Here is a 26,643-nt window from a genome sequence, read left to right on the forward strand (position 1 = left end):
TATATATATATATATATATATATATAGTACATAGTGCTGATGGATATGTCCTAAATGAATGAATGGCTATGTCACATATATAAATGTCATCAAGCATATGCATAGCAACAGAAGAGTGGTTGAAAACCACTTCTACATCACAATTCATGAAGGGGAAAATAGATACTAATTTATTTTAAAGACCCCTTTGAAATTACCAATCAGCTGCCATGCTTGACCATGGTTACCCCCTCACCCTCTCTCAAGATAAAGCTTCCCTATCAGTCTCTGTGGGGGACATGGATGTGGCTCAAGTCACTTTTTGCCCATCATAGTAAAGGGCCTTTTATTTAAAAAGAAGGAAAGTGAATTTTATAGAGGAATTCTTCTTTCCTCCCTAATTGCCAATTACATTTTAAGAAAGGATTGCCATCCATAGGGCAGCTTGGAGCTGTCCTTCCAAAATAAGTGTAGTCACTTTCAGAATACAGTTCATCATTTTCAGGTATTGAGAGAACCTGTGATAGATGTAGACACAGTTCAACATTCCTTAATGAGTAAGGGGAAAGAAGTTGCCAGTGGTTACATGTCATTTACTTCTGAATATCTCAAGGGCAGGGTGAAGGAGGAGAAAACAAGATCAATTAGATAAGCAATGGATGAATTAGCCATTTAATCAAGTACCTAAGCTATGAAGCACACAGTTCTTCAAAGAGACACCATTATCCTTAATGGAGTTCTTTAGAGCATCTTCAATTTTTCTAATGAAGACAGAAAGCCTATCTTTAGTAAAGTGCTTCTCTTTGCTTGTTTGACCACAGATTATCTATTCCATTCAATCCCCTAGGGAGCTGATGCTCTCCCCCTTTGTTCCTCATAGAATTACATCAAGAAGGAATCTGTCCAAATTACTTAATCACATTATTCTTGCTCTGGCCAATATAAGTGCTTAAATATCCACACTTAATACTTCTCTTTCTAATGATATTCACTTATCTAAAATTACCCCTTAATTGATAAGATATATGAGTAAAAATACCATTAGGCAAAATGTTAACTGAACTCAAACCATTTAGAATGTTTTCATGCCGACCTCTGAATTTACTTAATCTCCAGTGAGCACTAAAAAGATAGGATTTAATCTTTACTCCGACTAGTCTGAAACAGCAAAAGGAAAAAGGTTGAATAAGAGGTGGCAAACAAGGAAAGAAAAATAGTTTTGCTTTTTAATGTCCTCACTGCACAAACTCCCATGAGTTTTATTTGGTCCTGTATTTTTCAGTTTTGAGGAAGAGAAACATCCCAGTACATTTGGAAATAGTGGTACTGTGCATTTCATACAAGTTGGCTAATATGGTGTTGAAGATACTAATAATCATTTATTTTTTAAATTTTTATTTATTTATTTTTATTTTTACTTAATGAATCAGCATATACTGTATTACTAGTTTCAGAGGTAGAGTTTAGTGATTCATCAGTTGCATATAACACCCAGTGTTCATTACATCACGTGCCCTCCTTAATGCCCATCACCCAGTTACCCCATCCCCCCACCCCTCTCCCCTCCAGCAACCTTCACTTTGTCTCCTATAGTTAAGAGTCTCTTATGGTTTGTCTCCCTCTCTGATTTCATCTTATTTTCTTTTTCCCTCCCTTCCCCTTTGATCCTCTGTTTTGTTTCTTAAATTTCACATACGAGTGAAATCATGATAATTGTCTTTCTCTAGACACTTCTCCAAAGAAGACATACACATGGCCAACAGACACATGAGAAAATGCTCCACATCACTCAGCATCAGGGAAATCCAAATCAAAACCACAATGAGATACCACCTCACACCAGTCAGAATGGCTAAAATTAACAAGTCAGGAAACGACAGGTGTTGGCGGGGATGTGGAAAAAGGGGAACCCTCCTACACTCCTGGTGGGAATGCAAGATGGTGCAGCCACTCTGGAAAACAGTATGTGGCTTCCACAAGAAGTTAAAAATAGAGCTACCCTATGACCCAGCAATTGCACTACTAGGTATTTACCCAAAAGATACAAATATAGTGATCCAAAGGGGTACCTGCACCCCAATGTTTATAGCAGCAATGTCTACAGTAGCCAAACTTTGGAAAGAGCCCAGATGTCCACCAACAGATGAATGGATAAAGATGGAATATTATACACACACACACAATGGAATATTACTCAGCCATCAAAAAATGAAATCTTACCACTTGCAATGATGTAGAAAGAGCAAGAGGGTTGAATGCTAAACAAAATAAGTCAATCAGAGAATCACCATTTATTTAATGCCAAGTTTATGAGGTATAATTTGTATATGGTAAACATTACTCTTCATTGTGCACAATTTTATGAATTTTGGCATATGTGAATGTCATGTAACCATCACCACAGTAAAGATATAGAGCATTTCCATCACTTTCCAAGTGTTTCACCTTTCCAGGTATCATAAAATTGGAATTATACATTAGGTAGCCATTCAAGTCTGGTGTTTTTCACTTACCATAATACATTTAAAATTCATCCATGTTGTTGCGTGTATCACCAGTTCATCCCTTTATTGTTGAGGAGTATTTTAGTCTATGTATTTACCAAAGTTAGGTTGCTCTGACCATCATATGTATCTCCATTTACTAGTTATGGACATTTGGTTTGGAGATTATGAATAAAGCCAATATAAACAAATGTGTACAGATTTTTCTGCATAATATGTTTTTTGTTTTTGTTTTTTTTTTTACCTAGGACTGGAATTGCTGGGTTCTATGATAAGTTCATGAGTAACTTCATAAGAAATTGTCTGTCTTTCAGAGTGACTGTAGCATTTTGCATTCCCATCAGCAGTGTACAAGAGTTCCAGATGCTCTGCATCCGCACTAGCATTTGCTATTGTAATTTAAATATTTTTTAGCCATTTAATAGGTGTGTAGTGATATCATATTATGGTTCTGTTTGCATTTTCCTGTTGGCTAATAATATTGAGCATCTTTTCGTGTGATTGTGTGCAATCTATCTTATTTTATGAAGTGATTGTACCTTCTGTGTATTTTTATTGGGTTGCTTTTCTCTTATTATTGAATGGTGAGTGTTCCTTATGTATTCCAGGTACCAGTTATATGTTCCAGATACTTTTTTTTACAAAGGCAGATGGACTTCCCACCCGAAATTTGGTTCAAGGTGTCAAGACTGATGATGCCACCCATGCACCAAGGGGGTAGGAAGAGATTTATTATTCACATACTGAGGCTTTCTAGGGAGAGAAGGACAGGCTTCCAAACAGGCCCAAAAATTGCTTAAGAGAGCACGGAACAGAGACCGGCTTGGGGTTTACAGTGCTAGAGAGTGGGCTGAAGTGAAAGTTCCCATGCCCATAACCCAGGCTTGTATGGTTTAATAGTCCACCAGTGCCAATGGAGGTAGCACCTGGGCTTCCTTACCAGCTTATACAGAGTGAGGAGAAGGCACGGGAGGTGGTGGAGCCTGAACGCCATCAGCACTCAGACAACAAAACTAGAGTCAGACTCTTTTTACACAACATCTTTATCAGACATGAGGATCACATCTTTAATATCAAAGAAAACAACTGGATAACATTTAATACAGAAGATGTATCAAGTACCTAGATTGTGCCTGGCTCTTAAATACACTTAAAACCCTAAAAAAAAAGGTTTTTATCATCTGGAATTATATTTCTTGCATCTTTTCTGAGGGAAATGCCCATCCTCTCTCTTTTTTTAAAGATTTTATTTATTTTTTATTTTTTAAAGATTTTATTTATTTATTTGACGGAGAGAGACACAGCGAGAGAGGGAACACAAGCAGGGGGAGTGGGAGAGGGAGAAGCAGGCTTCCCGCGGAGCAGGGAGCCTGATGCGGGGCTTGATCCCAGGACCCTGGGATCACGACCTCTGAGCCGAAGGCAGACGCTTAACGACTGAGCCACCCAGGCGCCCCGGAAATGCCCATTCTAAATGGACCAGATTCATGTCCTATAAAAGCAAAAAAGTTGTGAATACAAGCAATAAAACAGACAATTACGAGAACTGTGAAATTTCTTCTCCTTATGTGAGACCAGAACTCAATTCAACTGACCACTCACTAGAAACATAACACGATCCAGTGTTTTGTTGATACGCCCTGGATGGGTGGTTCCGTCCCAGATTCTGCATTTAATAGAAGATCTGAGATCTGTCAAGTTAGTTGAATAGCTGGCTGTCAAGCAGCGGGTCACATGGGAAAAATTCCTGCAGGATGATTATAATTCAACTGCAAAAGTATTATGCAAATTTCTTGCATGTGTCAAAAATGAATTGACTACCTACTGTGTGCCAGGCATTTGCTGGGATCTGCAGATTAAAAATTAAGTAAAATACAGTTGTGGCTGTCAGGCAATTCAATATGTATTGAAAATGAAATATTTGAATCAAAACATACATATGTCCTAATCGTGACATGATTTTCACAAGGGGTACATCAAAAGGGAATTCCAGACAGAGTGCAAATCATGAAAAAAAAGAGTTCAAGCTTCTCGGAAGGACATAATATATTTAAGTAACGGTGAGTTCTCTGCTATGCTTATAACACAAGGTATGCAGTAGAGTGAGACCAAAATGATTTGTTGGGAGATCAAAATGCATTGTAAAGAGTCCGTAGTCCAAATTATGACACCGGTAGAAAGAACGATGAGTGGAGAGGAAATTGGGAGGTGAGTTGTCTGCTAAATTGGTCTGATTCAGTGGTCAATGGATATAATATAGGAGGAGTGCCTTGCTTAAGCAATGAGTCTGATTAGTGTCACCCAAGTTAAGGAATAAAGGAGGAATAAGTTTGGAAGCAGAGAGAGTTGATGTGCTCAGTTTAAACATACCAAGTTTTAGGTGCCTGCAGAACACATCAGGTGGAGATGTCTGGTTGAAAATACAGTCTGAGGTCCAGAAACCAGGTTAAATCAGAAGTATAAACTTCAGAATTACCAGCCCATCAAGAAATTAACTTGGCTTCATTGCAACATGGGGAATGATGCTATCACCCAAGAGGAAAGGTACAAGTGGAGAAGAGAGCCAGTGGAAACTGATTAAATGAAAGAAAGAGAAACCAGTGAAAGAGACCATGAAATAGTCATCAAACAAGAAGAAAAATGCAAAGACAATAAAACTGAAAGTCAAGTGAGGGGAAATTTTCAGGAGAAAGCAGTCCCCCCACCATGTCTGTGAGGGCATCCGGTTCATGGAACCTTAAGCAAAGCAGGTGATTGCGCTGACCCTGAAGTCCAGGCACCTCCCTGTAATCAAAGAACGCCCAACAGTCCCTGTGAAGATCCTGAAGTCCTTCTTCTACCTAATATTACTCTTCATCAGCAAGGTACCAAGCAAAGGAATCATGTAGAACTACAAAATGAGTATTATTTTGTATATATAATGAGTGACATGAGTCACTACATTTATTACAATTCATCTCCATTTCCTCAATTCTATAAAAACACATATTGGCCCTAAACTAGTTAATAGATAGCTTCACTCATTTAAAACAATTTGGTAGAAAGAAGCCTGAATGATGCAAGATTTAGAAACTCGATTCTGGTAAATGGTGCAGTGACGAACATCGGTGGTTAATGGAGGATTGTGGAGTGAGACTGGGGAAAGCTGCACTTGTGTACAAGAAAATAGGCAATCTCTTTGTTTCTGCAGACACTTGATGTAAAGAATTGTTAGTGTAGGTTAACTAGCATCTCTGCGATCTTGTTTACAATATTTCTGTACTTAGGGAATCTTTTTCCAAGGATATTTCAAAGACTTTAGCCTCATTTGAAAAACTATAATTTTTCATTATTTAGCCCAACTTAATGAGGTTTTATTAGTTGTGAAATTTTCTACTTCACTGTGTCGATGTGACTTTTTTCCTTCTCTTTCACTTGTTTTCCCCTTTCAACTCCTCCCCAATTCCTTCCGGAGCCACCCTCTCGGATTTTGACAGACTGTCTCTTCAATTCTGATGGCAACATTTCCCATTAAATAACTACACACTCAAGCGTTGCCTCTCACATGTCGGGGTGATTGGCAGATACTTGTTTAGAGAATTGGAAACCGCTGAAAGTGACATTCAAGGATTCAGAAACAACTTGGTTGGGAAATAAATCTTTGGCCGGGGAAAAATGACTCTCTCTTTGCCAGGCAATAGCCTTATAATTTATCATTTATTGGAAAAGAAGAATGCATTTTGAGAACCACATCGGACTAAAACTGATTACAGATATTAAGAAATGTCTCTATGAGCCATTACTCAACGCGTACGTGCAAGCTGAGTGCCTCTGGAAGGCGAGTGCTGATGAGTCACTGAGCATGCTATATTGCATTGCCGTTACTGTTAGTATCATAAACAATGGTGTATGATGGGGTTAGAGCAGATTAAAGAGAATGAAGTGTTTTGTGCAGTCTCCTCCAGAAAGAAGAAACAAGACATTATTTCACTGTGACGTTAACTATTGATTTGGTTTTTTTGTTTGTTTATAGCTCCTAATGGTTATGATAATTCCAGAGAAGTATTCATGGCTTATTCATTTCAAAAGCTACCATAAGTGATAGCTTAAGCTGTTCCAACTTTGTGCTGTTGTTTCTGAAATAAAAAAGGAGGCTTTTTACCCCCGCAATGTTAGAAAAAGAGAAGAGATTCAAGAGAGCTGAACCAAGTATTATGTTCCCAGGACCGCAAAGACTTTAGACACTGAATAAAAATTATAATAAGAACCCAAATGACAGAGGTACAGGGGGAAATCGGAAGGGGGAGACGAACCATGAGAGACGATGGACTCTGAAAAACAAACTGAGGGTTCTAGAGGGGAGGGGCTGGGGGATGGGTTAGCCTGGTGATGGGTATTATGGAGGGCACGTTCTGCGTGGAGCACTGGGTCTTATATGCAAACAATGAATCATGGAACACTACATCCAAAACTAATGAGGTAATGTATGGTGATTAACATAACAATAAAATTTAAAAAAAAGAACCAAAATGACAGGGCAACTCTCAGCAGTGAATTTACAGAACGCTTACACATATCCCCATTTGATATTTGTCACTTTTTATCTGTTATATTTATTTCAGATAATGTTTTAATTACTATACTGGACTTTAAATATCCCAAAACAGATTGGTTCTTACAAATTTTTGCTATCTCCTTAGAACCTAGCTCGGTAACTTATTCTTGGCTGAATAAAAGCATTAATCCATAGACAGATGAGTGACATGAGTCACTATATTTATTACAATTCATCTCCATTTCCTCAATTCTATAAAAACACAAAATCTAGATCAAGCAGTACTGTATAACAGTAAACGAGAATGGATTTTAGAATGAGTATGTGTAGTCAGTTATGTTTCTTTCTACCACTCCTTAATTTTTATTTAAATCAATACCACTACTTCTGATGAATGGATGAAGAAGGTGTGATTATATATAATGGAATATTACTCAGCCATCAAAAAGAACAAAATTTTGTCATTTGCAACAATACAGATGGAGCTATAGAGTATTATGCTAAGCAAAATAAATCAGAGAAAGACAAATGCCATATGCTTTTACTCATATGTGGAATTTAAGAAGCAAAACAGATGAACATAGGGAGAAAAAAAAGAGAGGCAAACCAGCAAACAGACTCTTAACTAGAGAGAACAAACTGAGGGTTGCTGGAGGGGAGGTGGGAGGTGTTAAATGGGTGATGGATACCAAGGAGGGCACTTGTGCTGAGCGCTGGGTGTTGTAAGTGATGATTCATTAATTCTACTCCTGAAACTAATATTACACTGTATCTTAACTAACTGGAATTTAAATAAAAACTTGAAGAAAAAAACAAAATAAAAATAAATAAAGCAATACCAGTACTTAATAATATGTTTATGTCATTTGGAAAGTTTTACTTTTGATAAAAAATGTTATGCCTTCTGGAGAAAACATTTTAATGTCATGCCTTTTGGGTCACCAAAACTTGCTATCAGAATATGAGGTAGTAATTAGGACTACAAAATTCCCTCTGGACAACTAATTAAATGGGGATATTTCCTAAAGAAAATACGAGTGTGATACTAAACCCTGCAGATGCAAATAAAGGATCAGAAAATTCACACTAGCGCATTCTAGCAGATAAACCTCTTTGCAAATGGCTGGGCTAGCCCTTGAAGAACTTTGTGGGATAGACAGACATCTTACACATCCTCCAACCTCTTCTTTGTGGACACTCTCCCACAGACAATGCTTACATCATAAAAGAGAAAACAGAAAGTAAACGGGCTAAGTTATCTAGTTCTCTTCAAAAAAGAGTGAAACCGAAGAAAATAGAATAAAATGTATTTTAAAAATAAGTGCAGAAACTGATAAAAACTAAGAGAGAAGACCAACGAAGTAAAAACATTTCTCTGGAAAGATTAAAATAATAGACAATTACTGGTAAGACTAATGAAGAAAATATCAGAGATAGCACAAATAAAAAGTGTAACTATTAGGAATGGAAAGTAGGGGACACACTGTACTGACAGTCAAAGGAAAGAATCTTTAATTCTGGAATTTCAAGAGTTAGTGACAGACTACGTGGACCATAGGGAAAGATTTCTTTCTGGCTGGATGTTCTTGTCCCATGTCCCACTTCTTAGCCGATGAATGATTGCCTATTCACAGCTAAATGTTAATATATTAAAATGACTAAATATGAAGAGTATGTAGGACTTACTCTCTCTAAATAAAAAGTTTATAAAATACAAGCTGGAGGTTCTCTGCTCCTCCCCGTTCGACAGACAGCCGCGAATTCTGGTGCACTGCCAGCCGCGTCCCTGAGACACGATGGTGAAGGTCGGAGTGAACAGATTTGGCCGTATTGGGCGCCTGGTCACCGGGGCTGCTTTTAACTCTGGCCAAGTGGATATTGTTGCCATCGATGATCCCTTCATTGACCTCAACTACATGGTCTATGTGTTCCAGTATGATTCCACCCATGGCAAATTCCACGGTACAGTCAAGGCTGAGAACGGGAAGCTTGTCATCAACGGAAAGTCCATCTCCATCTTCCAGGAGCGAGATCCCGCCAACATCAAATGGGGTGATGCTGGTGCTGAGTATGTTGTGGAGTCCACTGGGGTCTTCACCACCATGGAGAAGGCTGGGGCCCACTTGAAGGGCGGGGCCAAGAGGGTCATCATCTCTGCTCCCTCTGCCGACGCCCCCATGTTCGTGATGGGTGTGAACCACGAGAAGTATGACAACTCCCTCAAGATTGTCAGCAATGCCTCCTGCACCACCAACTGCTTGGCTCCTTTGGCCAAGGTCATCCATGACAACTTCGGCATCGTGGAGGGACTCATGACCACCATCCATGCCATCACTGCCACCCAGAAGACCGTGGACGGTCCCTCTGGGAAGCTGTGGTGCGACGGCTGAGGGGCTGCCCAGAACATCATCCCTGCTTCCACTGGTGCTGCCAAGGCTGTGGGCAAGGTCATCCCTGAGCTGAACAGGAAGCTCACTGGCATGGCCTTCCGTGTCCCCACCCCCAACATGTCCGTCGTGGATCTGACCTGCCGCCTGGAGAAAGCTGCCAAATATGACGACATCAAGAAGGTGGTGAAGCAGGCATCAGAGGGCCCCCTCAAGGGCATCCTGGGGTACACTGAGGACCAGGTCGTCTCCCGCAACTTCAACAGTGACACCCACTCCTCCACCTTCGATGCCAGGGCTGGCATTGCTCTCAACGACCACTTTGTCAAGCTCATTTCCTGGTATGACAATGAATTCGGCTACAGCAACCGGGTGGTGGACCTTATGGTCCACATGGCCTCCAAGGAGTAAGAGCCCCCTGGACCACCAGCCCCAGCGAGACAAGAGGGAGAGAGAGGCCCTCAGCTGCTGGGGAGTCCCTGCCCCAACTTATCCCGCAAAACACTGAGAATCTCCCGACCTCCACCGTTTCCATCCCAGACCCCCTGAAGAAGGGGAGGGGTTTGGGGAGCCCTACCTTGTCATGTACCATCAATAAAGTATACTATACCCAGCCAAAAAAAAAAAATACAAGCTGGATCTTAATAAAGAATTAGGAAACACGAGGGGTGCCTGGGTGGCTCAGTCATTAAGCGTCTGCCTTCGGCTCAGGTCATGATCCCAGGGTCCTGGGATCGAGCCCCACATCGGGCTCCCCGCTCCACGGGAAGCCTGCTTCTCCCTCTCCCACTCCCACTGCTTATGTTCCCTCTGTTGCTGTCTCTCTCTCTGTCAAATAAATAAATAAAATCTTAAAAAAAAAAGAATTAGGAAACACAAAACCACCATTAAGAAGACCTTACCCCTAAAGTCTTTAAAAATCCTAGCTGTTGTTCAGGTCCTTCACAAAGCCACCTGCTTCATCCTTTTTTCTTCGATACTCTTCTATTAGCTGTGATCTTTTCCTCCTGTGAATACCCATAGCATTTTATGTCTGTTATAGAAGCAACATTTTTACCTTTATGTTTATGTTATTATAAGCTTCTTGAGAGGATGGACTGGGTCTTATTCATCTAAGTAATTCTAGTAGTAGAAAACACACTGTCAACAGTTGAGAGTGGTGGAAACCTCAATATATTCAATGGAATTGGATCACCAAAACTAAATAGCACTAGTTCTTTTATAGGAATTCTGGGATCCCAAAAGTGACAAAATCTTAGAGCAGAAACTGTCCCTAGAGCATACTTGATTCCATCAACCAAACAATGCAGGGAATCACATCAACACTATTCCCGATGTCAGGTCCCTGTTTGGGCATTTCCAATGATGGGTACACGCTACCTCATAGAGCTGATTTAAAGGTAGGTCAGTATATCCCATCTGTAGGATGTCCCTACTTATGTTGGCATATCATTATTTACACTTCAGTCATAATTCTGCTTTCTGAAACCATACTACCACGAACAATAAATCCAGAGCTTTCAGCAGAGTAGACTTCCAAATTCATTCATCTTGTAATTCAAGGAACATTTGTTGAATGGTTATTCTGTCCCAGCGACAGTGGTAGATGCCAGAAATACAAAGCTAATATTGTAGGCCTGCAGGAGTATATTAGTCTAGTGGTATGGCTAGGTGAGTAAATTACAATGTAACTACAATACAGTGTGGTAAGCAGTTTTTGTTACAGAAGCACACAGCAGGATGTCCAAGCCAGGCTGGCCTGTGGGGTTTTCCAGAGGAAGTGACATCTGAGTCGAATTCTGAAGAGAAGGTAGCAGATAGTCAAACAAAGAAGTTGGGGGGGATAGTTTGAGGCGAGAGTGCAACACACACTGAGGCCTTGGAGAGTTTTGTTTTTTTTTTAAGTTTAATTTTGTGTGTGTGTGTGTGAATTTATTTTATTTTTTTGACGTAGTGTTCCATGATTCATTGTTTGCGTATAACACCCAGTGCTCCATGCAGTACGTGCCCTCCTTAATACCCATCACCGGGCTGACCCATCCCCCGCCCCCTCCCCCCTAGAACCCTCAGTTTGTTTTTCGGAGTCCACAGTGAGAGTTTACTTTTGAAGAAGCTGTCATGTTCTTCTCAGCATTCTGCTTACAAGCTCTCAATATCCTGTTTTTTTCAATGGCGCGCCTTAAAACAACAGAAATGCATCTTCTCACAGTTCTGGAGGCTAAAAGTCTGAAACTGAGGTAGCAGCAGGGCCATGCTCTCCCCAGAGGCTCTAGAGGTGACTCCTTCCTTGCCTCTTCCACCTTCCGGGGACCGTCAGCATTTCCTGGCTTGTGGCTGCATCCATCCAATGGCCACCTCCATCTTCCCATGGCTTCTTCCTCTTCTCTGTGTCTCTCCTGTGTGTGCCTCTTACAAGGACACCTGTCATTGGGTTTAGAGCCCATGTGGATAATCAAGGTGATTTGCTCATCTCTAGTCCTTAATTAAATCTGCAAACACTCTTTCCAAATAAGGTCACTTTTACAGGTTCAGGAGGTTAGAAGGTGGACACAGCTTTTTGAGGGACCACCATTCAACACTCGGCAACTACAGGTCTAATTTCCAAGTAGCATTCATTGTCTACAAGCCCAACAGTGCAGAAGCACTCAACAATGCTGAACCTCTTTAATGATTTAATAATGCTCATGACTTAAACAGCATTTGTCCAACTTTCATCTTCCCAGTAGGAAAATAAATTTTTAAAGAACTTTTTGTTACAAATTTAACAATGTAAGTTGCTTCTAAATTCCTGGGGAAAGTGATAATAAGGTTTTGGGGACATAGTTATATTTTAAAACAATTTTTTAGAGCTCTGGTGTTCAATATAATTACTTCTAATAGCAGTGACACAAGAGCCTACATATCCACAGTGACGATTTCCTTTTGGAAAGTCAGTATATTGTGTTCTCTCAGAAATCACTCTACTTTGATTAAATAATGCAATTCTGAAAGCTGTCAACAGGAATGAAGAATTTTTTCCATTTTTTTAAAATAAGGAAATGAGTGTCTCAGACATGATGTTTTACTTTCCATGAGGGAACAATATCTCTTGTTAGGTAGAAATTTTTTTTTTCAGCAAAACAACTACTATTACAAACTTTTAGGAACCAGGTCAGCATTTTGTTTCAACTTCAATGCTAAAGGCCTGTGTAGGAAAAAAATTTAAGTGCCATGGGTAATCTATGGATCAATGAATACGATAGGTTGAGTGTGGATTCTATAAGATGTGACCTTTAGTTTTTAAGAGGATATATACATTTTCATTGTTTAGAAGTAAAGGTGAGGTTGGGGGAAATTTTGAAATGATAAAAAGCTGCACAATTCAATATGCCATATAAGGTGAGATTTGATTATACTGATTAATAAATGTCCCATAACATATATGCAGTTTCGATCAATTTTCATTAATACATTAATTTTTATTGAAACTGTCTGATAACCTCAGTATATGTGAATGTAGGTATAAATGAATGCTCAGAAGCATGTATCTGACAAGAATTCATGCCTTGGCCTTAGTGGTGCATTTTCAAGAGTTATAGCCCTACTCTGTGGCTATAGCATGTCTTCTTAAAGGGATACTGCCAATTGTTTGCAATCAGATTAATTGCTGGTTGAATCAAATACTTGAATACTGATTTTATCCTGCAGCACATGAGAAAAGTAATAAAAACTCTATTTGCTTTTTTTCCCACTTCTTTTCTGCAGGGAGTCAATAGTCCTCAGGCTCTTTCCTCCTTCAGTGTCTAATTCATATTTAGGTGAAGAGTCAGATTCCGAAATATCACGCCAAATTGGCTTGGCTTCCTCTCTGTCTTCTTCAAAATTTAAAGTCATAGATTTTGAGACTATGACTTTCTATAGCTGCAGATCTCACTGTCCTCTTCTGAGATGTCCATACACAGGACCCACTCCATCCTCTCTTTGGCAGGTTTCCTTTCATGTAGGTCATCATGTTTTTATTGTGTGTCCCTGTCACTCTGGCCACAGCAGACTGGACCAGAGATAGGTGCCTGCCACCTGTGAGCTGGCCAGGGACCTCAGGTGCTGAGCACAAGAGCTCTGCCCAATAAGGGCCTGCCATATGCACAAGGACTAGCAGCCCTGGGCAGGTTCTCTTTGAGGGAGTTTGAAGGAAAGCTTATAGCAAGTAAAGTACAGAGTGATCCAGGCACGGAGAGCTAGAGCATGAAGGCAGTGAGCAGAAGTCATGAGCAAGCAGTGACCTGAGTAGTAGAGAGCATGCTAAGCCGAAAAAGGAGAGGGGAGAAGTTGATACCAAAGTAGCAAAAAGAAGCAACTGAAAGAGAAAGTAGATGCAGGAACTGAAACATAAACTTGGCCCAGAAATAGTTTCTGTTCTTTCCCTCTAGCCATTGTCAAATTATCAGAGCTGATGTCATATGCTACATGTAATAAATGGTGTCCCAATTCTCTGTGACCCTTAGTTGTATGCTTTTGAGACAAGCATCTCAGTTTTTTATCCGTCCCCATGCATCTCATTAACTCACTACCCTGAGCTTATTTCTGTTCTCTGCATCAGAAAGAGCCTAAACAAACAGGATATCCTCAAGATGAGGCCAAAAAAAAAAAAAAAAAAAAAAAAAAGGCAAAACTAAAATTAAAATACGAATTAATAATTTTGGCACCAAAATGTAATCATTTAACAATCTTTTCATTTAAGTTCTATATGCCAGGCAATATGTTTTGATGCGTCATATGTGGGCAAAGGACACACTCAGGAGAAGGCAGCTCTGAAAGCCAGAGAGCCTCTGTTGATTGTGGGTTTGAGACCCAAGTGACTACTCTTGAGGCTGGACTACCGAGAAGGTAATTAAGTAATTAGTTTGTCCAGGGACCTTGCAGGTAAACAGGATTTTACCTACAGAAGTAAAAGCAACAAGAAATGGTTGCTCCAGCGACCTCACTCTATGTCTTGATGGAGATCTTTCCATCTTGTGTTGTAAAATTTCATCACTTTGCATCTGCTAAGTAGTCAAGAGCACTTTATACATGATTGTCAGTCTGATGTCTTATGATCAGTGTTCCTTATTATCTCTCATGTGATGGAGAAGGAAATAGTGGTGTTGGTTTCCCAATATGCTAAGCTTTCCCCTCTTCTGAATCTGATATATGATATTTCTATCACTGAAACAACGTAAACACACATTTTGCATTCCACTTTGTATCTTTGTCATCTTTGAGTCAGGCTCATTTCTTTGCAGACAAAAAAACATTATTTCACTGTCCTTCCTTCTTAGATGAATTCCCCTTAGCAGCTGAAGGACATCTATTAACATTTATTAACTAAATTTGTAACAACATTCTTTCTTCTGGGGCAATAAATAGCTTATCTATTCCTAGTGGGGCAGAATGTCGTCTTCATTAGGAATGATTCCATTTTTTGCATGCCTCACTAAATTTTGGGGTACAACTATGTTGTGTTCAAAGATGAGCTTGGAGCTAGGAGGCTCAAGTTCTTTGTTTTTTGTAACAGTAACTATGGAGGGGGTGGGGTGGAGGGTGCAGACAAAATGGGAAGTGTTCGGAATAAAATATTCAAAATGCCCAAGAAACAAAATGACAGGTATTAGGTCCTTCAGAACTCTACCTTTACACAAATATTTCTCTTTATGAAATTTCTAAATTGAGTTTGAAGGTGACAATGCAGCTTTGTTCATTCCATCCACATCTCAAAACTGTTGACAGAGATGCGCTGAATTTAACAAAATGAAATAATAGCAATTTAGCCTAAGACTTGAAGACGAAGATAAGATGACAAATAAGATTCATTTTTTCCTGTTTCCTTTCTGTTTCTTTCCTTTCATAATGTGAAAAATTCATATACTTTACATTTTGAAGGAAATAATTACAGTAATCAGAATCTTTATGAGCTATAAATTTTGAGAAATCATTTATTCCTACTGGCATCAATGTAATTTTAACCAATAAGTATCTTTAATCTACCAATTAGATAGCATATATCTAATGACACAGATCAACACTATCCTCTGTTTGATCAATGTTAAATGTGCAGGAGTCTGATCATATAGACTCTGCCCCTGGTCTGAATGAGCTATGCATAAAAAGCCCTAGGAAAAGATGAATTGTACAAGTATATTCTTTGAAATAAAAAAAAAAGCAGACATACAAATGGGATGTTTTATTTTTTGGAGGGTACTTTGTTCTTTCTGAGCATAACAGTGTGGGGGAAGTTAGAGGCTCTGTTTAGGATACAGAAGAATATTAGATTGTCAACTGAGCAGAGATATTCCAAAGAGCGAGGACCCAGAGTGGGGAATGGGGTCTCCATCACCCTCTAGTTCTGTGAGGTTCAGAGGTTATCAACCCTTTGGTCAAAGAAGTAGGCTATTTCCCACCTATAAAGTTATTTTTCCATATCAGTTATTTGAAATAACATTTACTTTAAGTCCCATTTTAAATGTCCTATCCTTCCATTTAAAAAAATTATTTTGATGAGAACTGAGCAATGTATAGAATTGTTGAATTATTATATTGTACACCTGAAACTAATGTAACCCTGTATGTTAATTACATTTCAATTAAAAAATATAACAGCTAAAAAATTTAGAACATGTATAAATGACTGAAAGCAGTATTAACATGGATATATGTTTTTTTCTACCCCTCTTCTTATGATTCCTGAATAAAAAAAGAAACCTCTCTGGGGTGGTTCAGGGTGTGAATGAGGGAGGAGAAAGGAGATTCTTTACACCAAAGAAGAAAAGAGTTTCCTGAGGCACCCTCAACAAAGCTTAAGCACCTGATCAAGGTGGTTTAAGATCTTCTTTCAACTGCTAAGAAGGCAGTCTCAGACTTATTTTCCATAAAATGAACGTTTTAGGTGATCTCTAAAATCCCTTCTAGCTTTAAATTTCTGAAATTTTGGCCTTAGCTTTATTTAGCCTTTTTGTGTGGGTTTGAATGATCTACCTGATTTCTCTCCAGATACCTTTTCTCTCCCTCTGAAAGAGCAGTATGACCAGGGCACTTTAGCTGACTCTCAGAAAAAAAAAAAAAAAAAGACCAAATTTTCAAATGGCAAAAGAGATAGCTGGATGTCCTTCACCCTGGGTGTGCTGGGCATTGTCTATCTGACCTTCAGGGGGTTATTGGATTCTGTAGAAGTTCCACCTTTCGTTGGTTTCTGCCAAGAATTTTGGAAATCTGTAGGGGTAGAATGAAGTTGTAGAAAATTGAGAGTAATGTATACAATTCTTATCCATAGCAATATAAATGTATTTTATCTGGTAAGTAGACAAAGGATTTCTGACCTATAGAAAAGGCTACCTCAAACATTACCTCCTTATAGGATATTAACCTGCTCTGCATCTGTTAACAAATTCATGTTCACATTCTCATTGCCTAATCTTCAAATTCTCTAAAAACACCTTATTGATTCTCCTTTAAATAAAGAGATAAATAAAACCTTTGACTTCTCTTCAATTTCTGTAAGAGTTATAATTTTATCATTTTGAAAATTATACTTGAACAGCAATTTAGCTCATGAAAGGGGTGTGTGTGTGTGTGTGTGTGTGTGTGTGAGAGAGAGAGAGAGAGAGAGAGAGAGGGAAAATTACTAAAAACTTCCTTCCTCATTTGTTAATATTTATAACCATAAGTAATCAGCTGCCCCCACTGGGTTTTAGCCGCATCCACATTAAATCAGGATATTGTATCTAATTTAGAAAGTTCATCATGGCCTAGTGAATTGCTTTGCAGTTTTACAAGGTTCAGGAGAGATCACACAAGCTGGCATTTAATGTAATTATAGAATAATGATTACCATTTATAAAAAATTTCTGAGCATAAAGAAGCTAGAACAAAACCCATCTTCAAACTAGCAGGAGGTTGTGAATTGGCTAATCGGTTCAACTGTCATTTCCTCCCACTCAAGGTGTTCAGTTCTTGACTCTTTTCCCTGTCTGGATGAGGAGTTGGTTTAGCTGGAGTGCTCTCTGTGGGGCAAGAGTTGGTGAGAGATATTGATATGAAATAGTTTGTGTTATTTGAACTTGAGAAATCAGAAGGAATTGTCATCCCACGTGGAAATTTTGCTGCTCATAGGAAAGTGCTGTAGTAAACAATGTAATTCCAATTCAACACTAGTCTTTTCATGAACTGCAAAAGGCTTTAACTCTGTTTTCACTGCAGGCTTTCAGATAAATGGGTATGAGATAATTACCACTTATATTTTGGAATCAAAGACATTGCTGCTTCAGCTAATCTAATGGCAATCTGGTGAGAGGGTTTATACTCTATCGCAACTGGAGACAGGCCTAGCTGAATCTTTCTTAATTCAATCCAATCTACATTTCTCCTTAAAATGTATTAATTCTCTGCGTATTCTGTACCATCTTTATTCATATCTTCCGGAATTAACCGGGAACAGGTTTGAACTATAAATTAACCTCCCAAACCACTACTCACTTTCTACTAATAGGTTTTTGATTCACATATTAGATTGTGGAAAGGGTGATAAAGCAAGGTAGTAGGTAAGGGAGTCTATTTTTCTTTGCTGTGATTACAACTGGATACATAAGTTGTATATTGCAAAATCCTAAGTAAATGGAATTTGTGGAATCAATTTTTTTAAGTAGAGATACTTTTTTTCTTTTATATCTTGTTTTGAAATTTTAGAACATGATATTTATTGTATTTATCTTATTTTTTACCCAAATAAAATAGAAAATAGATCTTACTCTTTTTTGATTATTGAGATCTTGCAGTGCTCTCAGTTATTTATTATCCTGAACATCAGTGATCATTGAACAGTGATCACTGGGGAGGCAGAAGGATAGGAATCTTGAACGAATCCAGGACCATCACAAACCGGCAGGTTCTCTAGAGTTGTACAGTGCATAACTTGTACAACTGTATCTTTCAGTCCCTGGATACTGCTGAGCCTAACAGTGAGGACTGCACTTTAAGCAGAATCAAAATGTGATCTTACTTGGGATGGTCAGATCTCAGAGACTCCTGGATTGACCACTTCAAGATAGACTGCATCCCTCACGCAGCCCCGGTGCAGGCTTATACTAGCTTCTAAATTGACGAGAAGGGGCTGTCAGTATCCCTAGGGCAAAATGAATACTCATTTGCTATTGATACTGTTGAATAACAATCTGCTCTGGACAGCATTGCCACTTTCCTCTCTCACAATTGTCAAGAAATGCCACAGAGGCATAAAGACACCACCCATCACAGGCCTACCCTCCTAATCACCAGCCCCTTGAGGTGGGGTCAACGGTTGTGTGGCCCCATAGGGGAAGTGTGGGGGCTAGGAAAGCTGCATCTCCAACTGTGAGCTCATGGTGGGTCCCCTGCTCTGTGCAGCAGTCCTCCTGCAGCTAAATTCTCGTTTGTATCCATTTAAGGAAAAGAATTTGTATTCTTTGCCTGTGTCTGTTGGCAACTTTCTTGTCAGTCACTATCCCCCTGAGACAACCACCTACCAGCACATCTCTGGAATTCTAATCAACATCAACAAAATCATCTACATCCCTGATAGCAAGTTTGGTTGTCATTTGCTTCTTTGTTCTAAAAATAGAGACTAGAAAAATGAGGGAGGGGGAAGGGGAGGAAAGAAGTCTTGTTATTTGACTGTTACAATTAGATTCCTGTTAATGGAGAATTTACATATGCCTTTTCCTTTCCTTTCCTTTCCTTTCTTATCTCTGCAAAAGTGACTTGAGCTATTGTAGCCCTTAAGTATGGGCCTGTCCTCAGTGATATAAGATATTGATTTGCTTCTTCAAGTAGTAAATTATATGATAGGAATGATGTCTCATCGATTTCCTTTCTACAACATCCAGCACGTAGCTGGACATGTAAAAGAATGTTGGATATACGTTTTGATTATGAGATGATTTAGAACAAGTCACTTAATTTTTCAGTTTTGTAGTCTATGATAAACAAGCATAAATAATTGTAAAATATTTTAAGAACTTTACCCATGACATAGGGTTTTTGGTTGTATTAATTTATGCAGACTGCTTACACACAGGGCCTTGGCAGATAGCAGGTGACCAATAAAGAACAGTTGTGGGTATTAGTATTATCACCAATGTGGACTGGAAATGCAAAGATTAGCTTTAAGAGATTATAACCAGGTGTGAAGTCCGCTACTGATCTGAGGACGAGGAGACCCTCAGAGGAGAGGGCTTACTCACCTCCAGACCTGGACCTGCCCTGGAGAAGAAAAGAGCAGCTTACAGTTGAAATAATAATCAAAATTAATGGTTTTAACCTATGAGATACCTAATATGTGTTCTTTATCTTCAGCTCACTGAATCTTAATAATAATACTGCAAAGTAGTTATTTTCCCCATTTTTAAAGGACTTTTTGGAGCAGTTTTAGATTTACAACAAAATTGCAAGGGAGGGACATAGATTTCCCATATATGGTTGGACCGACACATGCACAGCCTCCCCTAGTTTTCCCCATATTTTAGCGGGCAAGCAAAAGTCCAGCAGCTACCCATGTTCCATAGCTTATAGGTGACAGAGATGGTCAGTGGGGACCTAGGCCTGTTTACTTGAGAGCCCTAGATTTTTCCTTTTCAACTCATTGCATGAAAAGAGGCCCATCTAATACTTCTTAACTCAGAACCCCAAAAGAGACTACAAAATGACCATAAGCCTTCCGTACTAATTTATACACACTGGTATTCTCCAACTTTGACTCCCACTCTCCACTCTCAAACAATATTGTTTGAGCATACCAATGGAAACCTGGAATGTCAACCATGCCCAACCTAGAGGAGGAGAGATATCTTACCACACGAAGAGCAGAAAAGTTACTATTGCACGATGGTCCTCCAGGTAAGCCAATTCCCAGCCATCTTTCCTGAACCAGTTTTTCCTCCAGGAACAGGATTTCTCCCATCATTCCCTTCTGTTCAATTCTACTGGACCAAAACCTCTTAAAACTGTATGGTCTTTGGTCAACTAATCTTCGAAAAGCAGGAAAGAATATCCAATGGAAAAAAGATAGTCTCTTCAACAAGTGATGTTGGGAAAACTGGACAGCGACATGCAGAAGAATGAAACTGGACCACTTTTTTTTTATTATTATTATGTTATGTTAATCACCATACATCATTAGTTTTTGATGTAGTGTTCCATGATTCATTGTTTGTGTATAATACCCAGTGCTCCATGCAGAACGTGCCCTCTTTAATACCCATCACCAGGCTAACCCATCCCCCTACCCCCCTCCCCTCTAGAAGAACCCTCAGTTTGTTTTTCAGAGTCTATAGTCTCTCATGTTTCGTCTCCCCGATTTCCCCCCCTTCATTCTTCCCCTCCTGCTATCTTCTTCTTCTTCTTTTTTTTAACATATAATGTATTATTTATTTCAGAGGTACAGGTCTGTGATTCAACAGTCTTACACAATTCACAGTGCTCACCACAGCACATACCCTCCCCAATGTCTATCACCCAGCCACCCCATCCCTTCCACCCCCCACCTTTCTTACACTATACACAAAAACAAATTCAGAGTGGATGAAAGACCTAAACGTGCGACAGGAAAACATCAAAATCCTAGAGGACACAGGCAGCATCCTTTTTGACCTCGGCTGTAGCAACTTCTTACCAGACATGTCTCTGGACGGAAGGGAAACAAGAGCAGAACTGAACTATTGGAACTTCAAGATAAAAATCTTCTGCACACCAATGGAACAATCAACAAAACTAAAGGCAACCTTCAGAATGGGAAAAAATATTTGCTAATGACATATCTGATAAGGGTTTAGTATCCAAGATCTATAAAGAACGTATCAAACTCACCCAAAAAACAAATAATCCAGTTAAGAAATGGGCAAAAGACATGAATAGACATTTTTTCCAAAGAAGACATCCAGATAGCTAACATACACATGAGAAGATGCTCAACATTACTCACCATCAGGGAATTATAAATCAAAACTACAATGAGATACCACCTCACGCCTGTCAGAATGCTAAAAATTAACACAGGAAACAACACATATTGGTGAAGATGCAGAGAAAGGGGAACCTTCTTGCACTGGTGGTGGGAATGCAAACTGGTGCAGCCACTCTGGAAAACAGTATGGAGTTTCCTCAATAAGTTAAAAATAGAACTACCCTATGACCCAGCAATTGCACTACTAGGTATTTACCCAAAGGATACAAAAATACTGATTTGAAGGGGCACATGCACCCCGATATGTGTAGCAGCATAAACAATTGTCAACTTATGGAAGCAGCCCAAGTGTCCACTAACAGATGAATGGATAAAGAAGATGTGGTATATATACACAATAGAATATTACTCAGCCATCAGAAAGAATGAAATCTTGCCATTTGCAATGACGGGGATGTAGCTAGAGTGTATTATGCTAAGAGCAATAAGTCAGTCAGAGAAAGACGAATACCATATGATTTCACTCATATGTGGAATTTAAGAAACAAAACAGATGAACATTAATGAAGAAAAAATAAGAGAGGGAAGCAAACCATAAGAGACTCTTTTTTTTATTTTAAAGATTTTATTTATTTATTTGAGAGAGAGAGAATGAGAGATAGAGAGCATGAGAGGGAAGAGGGTCAGAGGGAGAAGCAGACTCCCTGCTGAGCAAGGAGCCCAATGTGGGACTCGAACCCAGGACTCCGGGATCATGACCTGAGCCGAAGGCAGTCGCTTAACCATCTGAGCCACCCAGCTGCCCCAACCATAAGAGACTCTTAATGATAGAGAACAAACTGATGGTTGATAGAGGGTAGGTGGGTGGGGGGATGGGCTAAATGGGTGATAGGTGTTAAGGAGGGCACTTGTGATGAGCACCGGGTGTTGTATATAAGTGATGGTCAATAAATTATACTCCTAAAACCAATATTATGCTATATATTAGCTAACTAGCATTAAATAAAAACTTGAAACATAAAATAATAAAATAAAAAAATAAAAACTGAAGCACCTGCCTGGCTCAGTTGGTAGAGTGTGTGACTCTTGATCTCAGGGTTATGAGTTTGAGCCCCATGTTGCGTGTAGAGATTACTCAAAATTAAGATCTTTAAAAAAAAAAACCCAACTGTACAGTCTTTTATGGCTTGCTAATTAAAATTAAAAAATGAAGTTGGAAGTGGTTGTAGATCACATAAATTGAATTATTTGCAGATAGAAAAATAGTGTTTCCTATATGCTGGACTTGTCTTCCTAAATAGATTATAGGTTCATTAAGGACAGGGATTATGTCTTACTCACCTTTCTAACTCATCTCCCTCCCCCCAAAACACACACACACACACACACACTCTAATAGTGCTCAGTACATGGTGGGTACTCAAAATGTTCTAGTAGGTAATTAGATCACTACCATATTCTACCAGGAAAACTACATATATAAGAAGAAGGATTTTTCTTTTCTTTTTTTTTTTTTTTTTTTTTTGTCTCTAAGTCTTCAAGCTGTTTTGTTAGCTTCCTCTAGGGAATATATATGTTTCACTCAGGACACATAGACAGCTAATGTGGAGTGTTTTATGGTCTCTCAAATGTCCTGTTATGTTTGTTCAACGGGGACCCTTGGAGTACTCTTATATCTCAGTATTTATCTGTTGCTGAAATAACACTGTAGTTTTTCACTAATGACAGACTGGTAATATTTTATAACTTCAGCTTTGGCTTTTTAAAAAATTGATTTTTGGGTATGTAATCCATGTATGTAAATCAAGATTTTAAATGAACAAAGAAGTACACTGAAAAAAATCTCCCTTCCACCTTGTTCCCCAAATTTCCAGTTGCCTTCCTCGATTGCAACCATTGTTACTTTCTCTATCACTCTAGAGGATGCATATATATGAACAGATACATAGTCTATCTCTATCTCCCCTTGCTCTCTACTCTCCAACACAGGTATTAGGAAACAGTAATTTATTGCTTCTTTCTTTTTTTTTTTTTTAAGTAGTGTGGAGCCCAGCACAGGGCTTGAACTCACAATCCTGAGATCAAGACCTGAGCAGAGATCAAGAGTTGGACACTTAAACGACTGAGCCACTCAGGTACCCCCATTAGAACTTCTATTCTTCATTTTAGTGAGAGGTTTTTGGAGAGGTGGGGGACCACATATGATTGAAGTTTATTTAGTACTGTTCAAATGACCATTTAATCTGTTAATCTGATGAATTAAATGAGATTTTCAAATGTAAAATGCATGGTGCATTCCTGGGTGAACCACAATTGATTATGATACATTTTTCGTATGTTGTTAAATTTTTTTATTTAAGATTTTTGTACCTATATTCATGAATAAATAATTTTCCTGTCTTTGCCTTTATGTGGCTTTTGTATCATGGTTATATTTATGTCAAAATATTTGCTAAGGACTTTTTATTTTTTCTTGTTCTTTTTTCTTTTTTGATTTTCTGAAATAATTGATATGATATTGGAATAAATTATTCCTTGAAAGTTTGTTTGTTTGTTTTAAGGATTTTATTTATTTGACAGAGAGAGAGACAGCAAGAGAGGGAACACAAGCAGGGGGAGTGGGAGAGGGAGAAGCAGGCTTCCTGCAGAGCAGGGAGCCCGATGCGGGGCTCCATCCCAGGACCCTGGGATCATGACCTGAGCCGAAGGCAGACGCTTAATGACTGAGCCACCCAGGTGCCCCGAAAGTTTGGTATAATTCTTATCAAACTGTCCAAGCCTAGGGTTTTCTTTATAAAATATTGTTAACTGACTTAATTTTTTAATGGTTCTATGGCTATTCAAAATTCAATTTTTCATGAGCTAGCTCGAGTAAACCATATTTTTCTAGGAATTTTCTGTTTTATCTAAGTTTTCAAATGTTAGCATGTTTCTTCATAGTTTTTCTTAATATATTTATTTAATATATTTTATTCTCTGCTGCATTTTTAGCTATGTCCCCCTTTTCCCTTCTTAATATTTTTAATTATGTTCACAGTCTTTTGATTCAATTTTCCAGAAATTTGTCAATTTTATTAATTGTTCCATAGGATCACTTTTTGGTTTTGTCTTCTCTATAGTTATTTTTCTATTTCATTATTTTTTCTTTTATTCTTATCATCCCATTCCTTCTGGGGTTTTTTGTGTTTATTTTTCTTTTTTAAAAATAGTAAGTTGGACACTTAGCTCACATTTCCAGCCATTTCTCTTTTCTAATATTAGCATTTAAGATTATAATTTTCCCTCAAAGTTTTGTTTCATTGTATTTCACACGTTTTGAAGTGCAGTATTTTCATTAAATTCTCACTATTTTAACATTTCAATTATGACTTACTCTATTATACCTGAGTTATATAGAAAATATATTTTAAAATTCAAAGTGTATTTTCAAAATTGTTTACATTATCATAATTGATTTATTTTGTGATTGAGTTACAACTTAATTTTATAACTTTTTAAAAATTTTTTGAGACTTCCTTTATGGTCCAGTATGTGGTAAATTTTTATTATTATTTTTTATTATGTTCAGTTAGCCATTGTATAGTACATCATTAGTTTTTGATGTAGTGTTCAGTGATTCATTTGTTACATATAACACCCAGTGCTCATCACAGCACGTGCCCTCCTTAATGCCCATCACTCTGTTAGACCCTCCCCCTACCCCCCCTCCCTTCTGATACCTTCAGTTTGTTTCCTGGGCTCCATAGTCTCTTCATGGTTTGTCTCCCTCTCTGATTTCTCCCCCTTCAGATTTCCCTCCCTTCCCCTATGGTCCTCCCTGCTATTTGCTTATGTTCCACATATGAATGAAACCATATGATGATTGTCTTTCTCTGCTTGACTTACTTCACTTAGCATAATCCCCTCCAGTTCCATCCATGTCGATGGGAATGGTGGGTATTCATCCTTTCTGATGGCTGAGTAATATTCCATTGTATATATGAACAGTATGTGGTAAATTTTTGTAATTATTGCATATGTGCCTGAAAGGAATCTGTGTTCTCTAATTTTGCTATGCAGAATTCTAAACATATTTATGAAATTGAACTTGCTGGGTACCAAAGGTTGCTACTAACCTGGAATTAGTTTGATTTAACGCTCTTGATTTGTGCATTCCCTGATGGTACAGATAATGTAAATTTGAACTTCAGTCCCACTTGAAGGTAAGACTGTGGTGAAAAAAAGATGATGATGATGATGATCATGAATTTTCTCCTTTCAACTTTCCACCTGGAGCCACGTCAAGTGGCTCCCCTTGTTGAAAGCAGGCCAATCTTTTTCCTAAGCCACCCACTAAAGACACCTGTCTTATGAATTGACCTGTGCTTCACCTCTCCTCATCCTGTCTAGGCTCAAGGTCAAGTTAACTGTCTGTTCCAAGTAAAAAACCAGGCATTATTCTGCAAATTCTAGAGGAATTGTTTTTCTTTTCTAGATTTGCCAGTAGGTCAGTTGTGGTGTTAGTATCCTACTGGTTTCTGAATATTTCTCTCATTTTTTGTGCAAGGTTTGCAATGCTAAGCTATATCCAGCTCTTTTGCAGTGGAAGGGCCTTTCCTAATGCCTAGGCTGCATGGAAGTGTCTGGTACCACACGCCACCCCCATTACACCCAAGACTGCACTTACTAGAATTTACCCCTGGCTCCCAAATTGCCAAATCTAATAGTCCCCTCTCTGCTCTTACTTCACATCACCTCTTTGCAACATTGAATATGTTTTGAAGAGCAATATATTTTGAAGAACGTCTTTGTCTTGAAGAGCTATCTTCTCTGGAGTTTTCACCTACCATTCTAGAGACTCATCACCAGACCTTTTGCTGGCTCTTTCCCCTTATTCAGCCTCTCATTCTTGAAATAGTCTAGGGTCTGGTCCCAGGCCACCTTCTTTTCTCCATCTACATTTTCTCCCTAACTGATCTCATCCATTCCATGGATTTGAATAGCCCTTGAATACGCATGGCATCCAAATTCCTATTGTCATCCTTGACCTTTCCCCTGAACCCCAGTTCTGTGCAGCCAGCTGCCTGCTTAACATACCATTTGCCTATCTTATAGCATCTCAAACTCAACATGTCTTAAACCATTTGGGATTTTGCCCCCCAAAATGCATTTATTGCCCAATCTTCCCTAGTCTCTCCCAAGACCCAGAAGTCAACTGAACCTTTCCCTCAACCCATGTTGACTTCACTTCTAAAATGTATCTCAAATCTGTCCACTTCTGTCTATTCCCATTGCTACTACCCTAGCCTAATA

The 26,643-nt window shown here is 38.8% G+C and overlaps 1 pseudogene; it reads left to right on the forward strand.

Annotated features, from left to right (window-relative positions):
• The first annotated feature begins 8,766 nt into the window (after positions 1-8,766).
• Positions 8,767-10,012, forward strand: LOC112826900 (glyceraldehyde-3-phosphate dehydrogenase-like; annotated as a pseudogene).
• The last annotated feature ends 16,631 nt before the right edge of the window (positions 10,013-26,643 follow it).

Source organism: Callorhinus ursinus, unplaced genomic scaffold (genome assembly GCF_003265705.2).
Source record: "Callorhinus ursinus isolate GAN/ISIS: 27379988/994484 unplaced genomic scaffold, GSC_fseal_2.0 scaffold7, whole genome shotgun sequence".
NCBI lineage: Eukaryota > Metazoa > Chordata > Mammalia > Carnivora > Otariidae > Callorhinus > Callorhinus ursinus.